Source organism: Camelus bactrianus, chromosome 5 (genome assembly GCF_048773025.1).
Source record: "Camelus bactrianus isolate YW-2024 breed Bactrian camel chromosome 5, ASM4877302v1, whole genome shotgun sequence".
Lineage (NCBI taxonomy): Eukaryota > Metazoa > Chordata > Mammalia > Artiodactyla > Camelidae > Camelus > Camelus bactrianus.
Genome location: NC_133543.1, coordinates 64,874,892 through 64,885,110, shown reverse-complemented (window position 1 = coordinate 64,885,110; position 10,219 = coordinate 64,874,892). Strand labels below are relative to the sequence as shown.

Here is a 10,219-nt window from a genome sequence, read left to right as displayed (position 1 = left end):
AAAGCCTAAAAATATACTCACATAAATACAGTCAACTGATCTGTGACAAAGGAGCAAAGGCCATACAATGGAAAAAAAGATAGTCTTTTCAACAAACGATGGTGGAACAACTGTATATCCACAAGCAAAAAAAAAAAGAAAAAGAAAGAAAGAAACTAGACACAGACATTTCATAAAATATAATTCAAAATGGGTCACAGACTTAAACGTAAAATACGAAACAATAAAATTCCTAGAAGAAACATAGGAGAAAATCTAGATGACCTTGGATTTAGCAATACTTTTTAGATACAACAACAAAAAAAGGATCCATGAAAAAAAATTAATAAGCTGGACTTGGTTAAAATTAAAAATTTCTCCTCTGTGAAAGGTACTGTTAAGAGAATGAAAAAAATAAGCCATTTGGGAGAAAATATTTGCAAAAACCCATCTGACAAAGGACTGTTATCTAAATATACAAAGAACTCAGCACTAAGTAAATAACAAGCCTGAGTGAAAAACAGGCCAAAGACCATAACAGCCACATTACCAAAGAAGATATACAATGGCAAACAAGCACATGAAAATACGTCCCATAACACCTGTCACTAGGGAAATGAAAATTAAAATAAGATACTACTATGCATCTATTAGAATGTCCAAAATCCAGAACACTAATGCCATAAAATGATTGCAAGGATGTGGAATAATGGAAACCCTCTTTCATTGCTGGTGGAAACCATTTTGCATGTTCCACTTTGCATGGAAGACAGTTTGGCACTTTTTTTTTTTTAACAAAACTAAACACTCTCTAATCATATAATTATTCTTGGCATTTTTTCCAAATGAGCTAAAAAACTTATTTCCATACAAAAATCTGTACACATATGTTTATAGAAGCTTTATTCAAAATTGCCAAACTTGAAAACAACCAAGATGTCCTTCAGTAGGTTAATGGATAAACTGTTATTTCTAATATTCAGAACCAAAAAAAAAAAAAAAAGGGTTATCAATTCACAAAAAGACATGGAGGAAATAAATGTGTATTACTAAGTAAAAGCAGCCAATAAAAAAAATGCTATATACATGATTCCAAATATGTGGCATTCTGGAAAAGGCAAAATAAGGAGACAGTAAAAAAAAAAAAAAATCAGAGGTCACCAGGGGTTTTGAGAGAGGGAGAGATGAATAGGTGGAACACAAAAGATTTTTATGGCAATGAAACTATTCTATATGATTCTATAATGGTAGATACCTGTCATTATAAAGTTGTCCAAATCCATAGAATGTATGACACCAAGAACGAACCCCAATGTAAACAATGTATATTGCATGATAATGATGTATCAATGTAGGTTTATCCGTCATAACAAATGGACTGCTTTAGTGGAGGATATTGATAATGGGGAAGGATACACGTGTGTAGGGTCAGAGGCTATAAGAGAAATCTCTGTATCTTCCACTCAATTTTGCTGTGAACGTACAACTGCTCTAAAAAAATTAAGTCTATATTTAAAAAAGAAAAAAATATACACAGGCATCTAGCATGTAGAAATTGAGTTTCCCACACTTGTAAATATGGAATGAACAAAACCTAGCAAATTGCAAGTCATATGACTTGGAAACAGCCAAGTGTTTTCTTCAAGAATATACTATATTTCTATAATACCATTAATATGGTATTTATATGTCCAAGAGTATGTGGTCTCAATGGCCTTATAAAAGATTTTCTGAAGGTAAGCAGAAGGATGAGGTCAATACATTGAGAATAAAGCACAAGAAAGGAGTAGGGGTGAAGAACTCTGTCTCACTCCACACTATTCCACTCCCTTCCTCATGTCCTTCTTTTATCTCATCAACAATTACTCTTCTATCAGAAAAAACAGAGTAATAAATATTTATTGAGTGCTTGTGTTTAGTGGAGAATTAAGGACTGCTAAAGCCAGGAAAGGAAGCATGAAGTATACATTGGGCTAAGGTAAGAATCAAAACAGACCATTATTGTTGTTCCATGTGGCATCAGATTAAGGTCCTGACATCACTGACCAAAGGCAGAACCAGATCAGAAACTACAAATGGAGTTGAAAGTCAAAAAACCCATTAGAATTAAGGACATTTTGTACTTAATAACAGAAACATGACTTAGATTGAGGCTTAGCAAGGAAACAACTTATTTGAATCTTATGGTCTAAAACTGGTGATTTTGATGTTGCGATCCTTTTGAATCAGTGAGGCTGGGAATTTCTAAGATAGTCCATTAGAAGTCTAAACTATGCAATGCACCCCAATGTTCACAGCAGCACTATTTACAACAGCCAAGAGATGGAAACAACTTAAATATCCATCGACAGATGACTGGATAAAGAAGTTGTGGTATATTTATACTATGGAATACTATTCAGCCACAAAAAGAATAAAGTAACGCCATTTGCAGCAACATAGATGGACCTGGAGATTGTCATACTAAGTGAAGCAAGCCAGAAAGCCAGAGAGAAGAGAAAGTATGAGTGGTATCACTCTTATGTGGAATCTTAAAAAAAAAGAAAGACACAAATGAACTTATTTACAAAAGAAAAACAGACTCACAGACATAGAAAACAAACTCATGGTTACCAGTGGGGGAAGGGGGTGGGAAGGGATAAATTGGAAGTTCGAGATTTGCAGATACTAACTACTGTATATAAAACAGATAAACAATTTTCTTCTGTATAGCACAGGGAACTATGTGCAATATCTTGTCGTAACCTACGCTGAAAAAAGGATATGAAAACGAATATATGTATGTATATGTATGACTGAAACATCATGCTGTATGCCAGAAATTGTCACAACAATGTAAACTGACTATATTTCAATTTTTAAAAAAAAGAACACACAGAAGTCTAAATTAAGCTTTCAAATCTACAAAGTCAAGGGAAAACCTTTCACGTTAAAAGAAAACATTTTCCTTGAAATGTAAGTTACGTTTAGTGTAGAGACACCAAAATAAGGCAATTTAATATGGATACGAATTTATAGAATTATAAACACACAGATATGGAAGGAAACCAAGAAGTGGAACATGTCCAACATCACTCCCAATGCAGGAATTCTTTCAACATTTTCAACCAAAGTTTATACAGCCTTTGCCTGATGTATGCAGTGACAATGAGCTCATTCCTTTTATAGAAAGCTTAATATTCAACTTTGATCATCTACAACAACAAACATTTCCTGTCAACTCTCATTTGCCAGATACAACTCTAGGCACCAGGGATAAAAGCATGTATAATAAATGTATTCCTTAAATTGGACTCAGTTCCATCTATCTTTAACTTCCATCTGCTAGTTTTTATTCTTACAGTACCACATGGAAGAAGTACTAAGTATTCACTTTATTCAGTCAACCATTCCCTCATAGGACTGCTTTGCAGAATGCTCATAATCTGAATGGCTTCCATTTGCTGTTCTTACAGTGGACTTTATTATTATTAGATTTCATTGTATGGCTTTATAATACCAAAAGAACACGCCAATATGACTAAGAATAGAGACATGAATATAGGAATATTTCCATGTTGCTGACAGCTGGGCCCATAAAAGTGTTAATAGTCTTTCACAGGAGTGAATGTTAAAAATGTAATTTGCTTTCATTCTTTAAAAATTAGTTTGCTAAGGTAAATAATCCCTGCATTTAAAAAGTTGCATATGTATATAAAAAAGCTTAGACTATAATTTCTTTCAGCTTTTGTGGATTTTGTTGTTCTGAATAACAAAAAATGTGTACTTCAGCATGTTATTCTTTACCCAAACATTCTGCAAGGTCCTGGACTTCAGGAAGACTTTGTAACAGAGTCCTCAGTTTTAATTGCCCAGGGATTCTCCGGGGACCTTTGAAAACTTATTGCATGGGGAAATTTTTTAAGTGAGAATTCTACTTCACAAGGGACAAGAAACACAATATTCCAATAAGATAGTAGAGAATCTCAACAAACGCTCATATTTCTCCCACTTGTGATTTTCCCCAAAAGTGTTTTGGCACTTGTTAAAAGTCAGAGTTAAGAGGCAGCAGTAGGGCCAATTTGGCTGATCAAGTAAGAGTAGATTTTGTTAACTGCTGAGAAAGAGGGCAGTTCATCCATGAGAGTCCAAAATGAGGTATGTTGAGAATTTGTCAATATTTTCAAAAGCCAATGAGAAAACATGTCAAACAGGATTTTAAACATAAACAAATAAGAATGTATATTCACAACAATGAGAATTAGTTCTTAAACTTAAGAATGATGCATTAGAACAAACATAATTACCCAAAGTATTGGTCTTCAGAGAGCACATTTACCAAGCTTTACTTTTTCTATGGACATGTTCCATAAAATTGATAAACAAAACAATGAGGGGACATTTTGGGTAGTAAGCAGGTAGTTTGTGATGATCAAATGTAAATGGAAAGAAGTAGTGGTAAATAATGCAAAAAAAAAAGAGATAACCAATTGAAAAATCATTATGCTTGATTTCTGGTGTGCTTTTGCTCTAGAAAATAAATAATGGCATGCTCAGAGTTCTAGAAATTCTCAGTACTTCAAACTATTTAATGCAAACATACTGAAGACCTCTACATAGCCAAAAACATTCTCTTCTCATCCTGTGTTTGACACTGCTGATCATTCTTGCTTCCTTTACACTTTCTAGGGTCAGCTTCAGGAAGCCTGAACTTTCTGGTGTTCATTTAATATTATCCTGGTTTTCATTTAATGTTATTCTAATTCAATATTGGTAAGAATTTATGGCTTTACAATTATAAAAAGACAGGGAGAAATTAAGAGGTGTCCCTCTTGTTGGCCTCTCACCCCCACTTACTAAATACTTGCTCCACCACAAATTGCTCTCTGCTCAGAGGATGCTGTACTTCTGAGCAACAAAAAGTCCTACCCTGTCCACAATGGGTTGACCTATTATTGTCACTGTGCTTTTGTCTTGGTTCCAGTGAAGACTGGTAAACCATTACACCCAGAATCTCTAAAGTAGGTTTGAAGAAGACATGGCTTGATTTAACTGCAAGGAAAATGTATACACTTACAATATATGTTTCTTTTCCACTTTGTTAAACAATTTACATGTATCTACTGATGGCATTCTTGTTTGCCTTTTTGTTTCTGTACTCTCTGGACTAATTCTCCCTTCTGCATGCAAACTCAGAAACAATATTTAGATTTTACCCTCTCAAATGCTTATTAAATTTAATCCAGATACTCTGTTATGGAATTTAAGGATTTCTATCAAATGATAACACATACTTCTTCATGCCATACTGTTAAAATTCTAGTACATGCTTTTGGCCCCAATAAGTCAGATTTAGATAATGTAAGGTCTAAGACAGTTTCATTTACCAGTGGGAAAGATAAGTACACACTGCAACAGATAGAAAAATAAAACTGGGTCCCTGCATGGAAACAAAAAACTTAAACCATCCAAAAGAGGCTCATATTATTATTGTTTAATTTACTCACTCTACCAACGTGCATCAATTGCCTGCCCTGTGCCAGGTACTGAATTAGATGCTGGGGGTACACAAAGAACAAGAGGTAGCCTATATTTGAGAAGAGTTCTTGTCACTTACAATAATGTTTACCCATCCCTGTAACCCATTTGAAGCCAGAGCTTCAGAAATATCTCACCAAAAGAAGAGCTTTAAAGAAGATACTGACTACCATATGAGGTGCCCACGCAATTCTACAAGTTGCTATCTTAAATATTTTAACCTAGGGTTCAATTTCCACTTGACAATTGCTTAAATAAGGAGAAAAATTACATATCCAAAATACTTACTTCAAAAATTTTAATGCCCAATTTCTGTTTTTAATATATTTGCCTCATAAGTTTACTTAGTAGTATAAAATATTAAAAAACTACCTGTACACTATATAATTTCACATAAAGAATCTTAAAAAGTTGAATTCATAGAACTAAAGAGTAGAATGGTAGTTGCCAGGGGTTGGGGGGAGGGGGAAGTGAAGAGATATTGGTCAAAGTGTAAAAACATTCCATTTTAAGATGCATAGGTTCCAAGGATGTACTGTACTTCATGGTGAATATAATTAATACTGTATTGTATACTTGTAATTTGCTAAGAGAGAAGATCTTAAGTGTTCTTACCACGTACATAAAAAAATGGTCTCTATATGAGGTGATGAATGTGTTAGATTCATTGTAGTAATCATTTTGCAATGTATATCCAATCACCACATTATGCACTTTAAATATATACAATTTTTATTTGTCAATCACACTTCAATAAAGCTGGGGGAGGGGGTCCTACATCCCAAGCAAACGAAAAAAACCAGTAAGATAGAACATGCTGTGATTGCCCACGTTCTCTGAGAGTGAACGAGCTATGGCACAACTCCCTTTGGTAGAGGTTGTTCCAAGCTTCCTTCAAAAACTGGCTTTCAATATTACATGTCAGTGACGTCTATTCAAAAAGTGAAAAATCACCCAAGACACATTAATATCATCCATCTGGATTTTTTCCACTTTAATCCAAAGTAATACACTGTGAAACATAATCAAGGCCTGACTGCTGCCCATCTCCACATCACACAATGGGTAATGTTTGCTTCACAGTTTATAGAAGTGTATCTCTTGAGAACTGTTAGGAATAGTGAGGAAAGCATATGTAGTAACACACACAAAGGATAGAGCACGGTGTCCCTGAGAATAGTATTATCCTCTCTGGGTAAAATCTTTATGACTTTGAAAATAGGCTAAGATGGGCTATACCAGTATATAATTGTCGCTTCCTAATTTTATATAATTTCTAATTTTCTGTCTTTCTGGGTGAACAAAATGCTACTTGTTTTAAATTCACCCAAATAAAGGAGACAAAATATATTTTTCTTTTTTGCTATGTGACTTTTGCTTAGTAACAAGTATGAGTGTGTCCTGCATTGTTTAAACATAAGGACACAGCAAGTATTACATGGGCTTTGTGTGAAAAGCCCCATTCTAGAAACTCTGAATCATCTCAGATATATGGATGCATGTTACCATTTGCCACAAGTTAAAGAAATTACCATAGTGTAATGGTTAATATAAAAGCTCTGAAGAAGATACAAGGCAAAAATCTTAGTTCTTCCAATTATTAATTAAGCAATCAGAGACAAATTATTTTCGTGTACTTCAGGTTATTTATCTCTAGAATTATGATAATAATAGCACTTACATCGCAGCATTGTAATAAGCATTAACTAAGTTTCTACATGCAGAGCGTCGAAACAGTGTCTGGCAAATAATGTGTTCTCAATAAAAGCTATTAAACAAAACAGACTTAATTGGGTACAAAAGTGTAGCTGCTATAAGAACTATTAGAATATTCAAAGTCATTTCCTGCCAAGAGTAACTAATTTGTATTTTTATATACAGATGAACTTCAATAAAATTTATTCTGAGTTCAAATAGCTGGTTTTCAAGACACTATATTAATTTCTAGAGCAATTGTCTTTCATCTTTGAAAAGTACACTTTTCATTTATCTTATTCTTTTTGTAATTATTGAATAAACTACAAAGACTATGTTTTACTTTTATATTAGGGAAAAGCAAATCATTGTTCCTAGTGACATATCTGTTTATTATTTCATCAAGCAAAAATGTCTGAATAGATCTTGCAATAGAATGAATGTTTTGTGTTCCTCAAAATGTATGTGTTGAAACCCTAATGCCAAGGTGAACTTATTTAGAGGGGGTCTTTGAAAGGTAATTAGGTCATAGAATGAAGCCTCCATGAATAGGATTGGTGCCCTTATAAAAGATGCCCAGAAAGCTAGCTCTCTCTCTTTCTGCGATGCGAGGATACAAGAAGTTAACGGACTGCAACTTGGAAAAAAGTCCTTACTAGAATTCAATGATGCTGGCACTTTATGTTGGATTTGCAGCCTTCAGGACTATGAGAAACAAATTTCTGTTGTTCATGAGCCAATCAGTTTCTGGTACTTTGTTATTACAGCAGCCAGAGCTGACTAAGAGCTTCAGCAAGTTTTGAAGATGTTGGAATGGACATACTATAACATATAAGCTGTGTAGCACATCTCACATTTACTAGGGAAATAAAAACTTGGGGGTCACCTCAAACAAACTGTCATTCATCATCCAGAGCAGCCACAACAAAAATTTATAGGGAGACTCCACGACTGCTATAGGAGAAATACTATACAAAGTAAAACACCACAGACATAGAAACCAATGAATGGTTTCAAGTATAAACTGCAAATCAAAAGTCAAAAGAACAAATACTCAAAATTCAAAGTGCTAATTTTTCTAGAGCTGTCTTGCACATGGTACCCTCCAGGGACAATACTAATGGAGATTTTTTTTTTATGCTTTTGAGCAACTTCACAGAGCCTAGTGTGTTATAAAAATTAACAAACAAGTGAACTAGACAATATTACCCTTATTCTAACCTCATTAACTTTGCTATTATTATTTTGCTACAGGGCACATGTAATACTAAGAGTCTGTATAAGTATAATCCTTTTCAGTTCCAGAAGTAGAGGAGGAGTGAATATTGATAAACAAAAGTAAAACTGCCACAACCAAGCCTCTCAAGAGTAATGCCACCAAGGCTTTCCATGCGACCCAGAAAGGCGCCCAGAAGGCGTTGTTCTGGATTCCCATAACAACTCAAAGGGAAACTTTCACAGTGTCCTGAGTTCTTGATGTCCTGCAAATAAAGGACAAGGATGTCCTCAAAGTTCTTGCACCAGGAACCCACTTAGGTGGCACCAACCTTGATTTCTAAATGTAACAATCATCTACCAAAGGAGAAATGATGGCAGCTACCTTGTAAATCTGAAGACAACAGGGGAGAAGCTTCTTCCGGCAGCTCATGCCATTGAAAACCCAGCTGATGCCAGCGTCGTATCCTCCAGGCCAACGAGCTGTGCTGGAGTTTGCTGCTGCCTCGGGGGCCACTGCTCTTGCTGGCCGCCTCACTCCTGGAACCTTCGCTAACAAGATCCGGGCCGTCTTCCCGGAGCCACAGCCTCCGGTGGCTACTGATTCCAGGCTGACCACCAGCCTCTCACAGAGGGATCTTCTGTTAACCAGGCCACTGTTGCTCTGTGACACACACTCTCCTTGCGCCCAGTATGGAAGCAGCCATCATCGCCTCACAATAACCCGGGCGCACACTCGGTGGGTCTGACGCTGGCCCGGGACGTTCTGCGCATGCGCGGCACCGTCTCCCGCGAACTCAACTCGCCTCGCCTCAGCGCTCAGCCCGACCTCTGTTTCCACAGAGATCCTGAAGAGACGGAAAGGAAGAGTAGGCTGCTGCTGAGAGGGCTGAGACCGAGGGGGAATTTCAGGGTGAATGGACGGTTCCGGCTCCCAGACTTGCTGCTACTCCCCCTGAGGTCACAGATGGGTCCGCAGGCACAGGTGCCCTCTGTGCCCGCCCAGCGGTTCCCTGCTGAAGATGGAGCCTCAGCCCCCACTGAGGGCTGTTTGCAGCCCGGCATCTCTGGGCCGTGAACCGGTAAGAAGCACCACTGAGTGGTCTTAAGCTGTTCTCCCAGACTCTTACACACAAAATGGAAGGTTGACAGAAAATAAAGTTTTTTTAAAACATATATGTGTAATCTATTATATATAAAATATGTATAAATAAATATATAATAGATTACATATATATATAAATGCCACTAATATCTATTTCAGTTATCAAGAAATTTCACAGACACACAGATACAGCCTTCTTTTTTGTTAAAAAGTCTATCCATAGCTTCGTGTGTCTCAAGTGGAGTGCCTGAAACAATAGCCAGAATTAACCTGGGATTATTGTTTAAAATATAAAACTTAAGGTCTTAACTCAGACCTACTGAATCAGAAACTGCAGAAATAGTATATAAAGTTCTACTTTTTAAGTTAAATGTCCATAGGGAGTTTTTATTTACCAAACAAATGGAGAATTATTATCCTAGTTCTCTTTTCTTCCTAAAACACATAACTCCCAAATATTAATAACATCCTCAGAATAAATAACAAGGATATATTTTCCCGAAAAGCCTTAGCTGTGTCTCACATGAGTACATCTTCAACTGCTGGATAAAGATTGTGGATTAAAAACATGCATTAACACTTGCTCCCTCCATTAAACTGACTAGTATAAAATTTACAGGTGTAAAAGTGAATATTTTTCAAAAGGCACAAATACTCAAAGGTGAGGAAAACGAGAGGAGTTAATAACAAAATTTTGGTACCTGGAAA

The 10,219-nt window shown here is 35.9% G+C and overlaps 1 pseudogene; it reads left to right on the top strand.

Moving 5' to 3' along the window:
• The first annotated feature begins 7,735 nt into the window (after positions 1-7,735).
• Positions 7,736-9,484, top strand: LOC105072996 (small ribosomal subunit protein uS2 pseudogene; annotated as a pseudogene).
• The last annotated feature ends 735 nt before the right edge of the window (positions 9,485-10,219 follow it).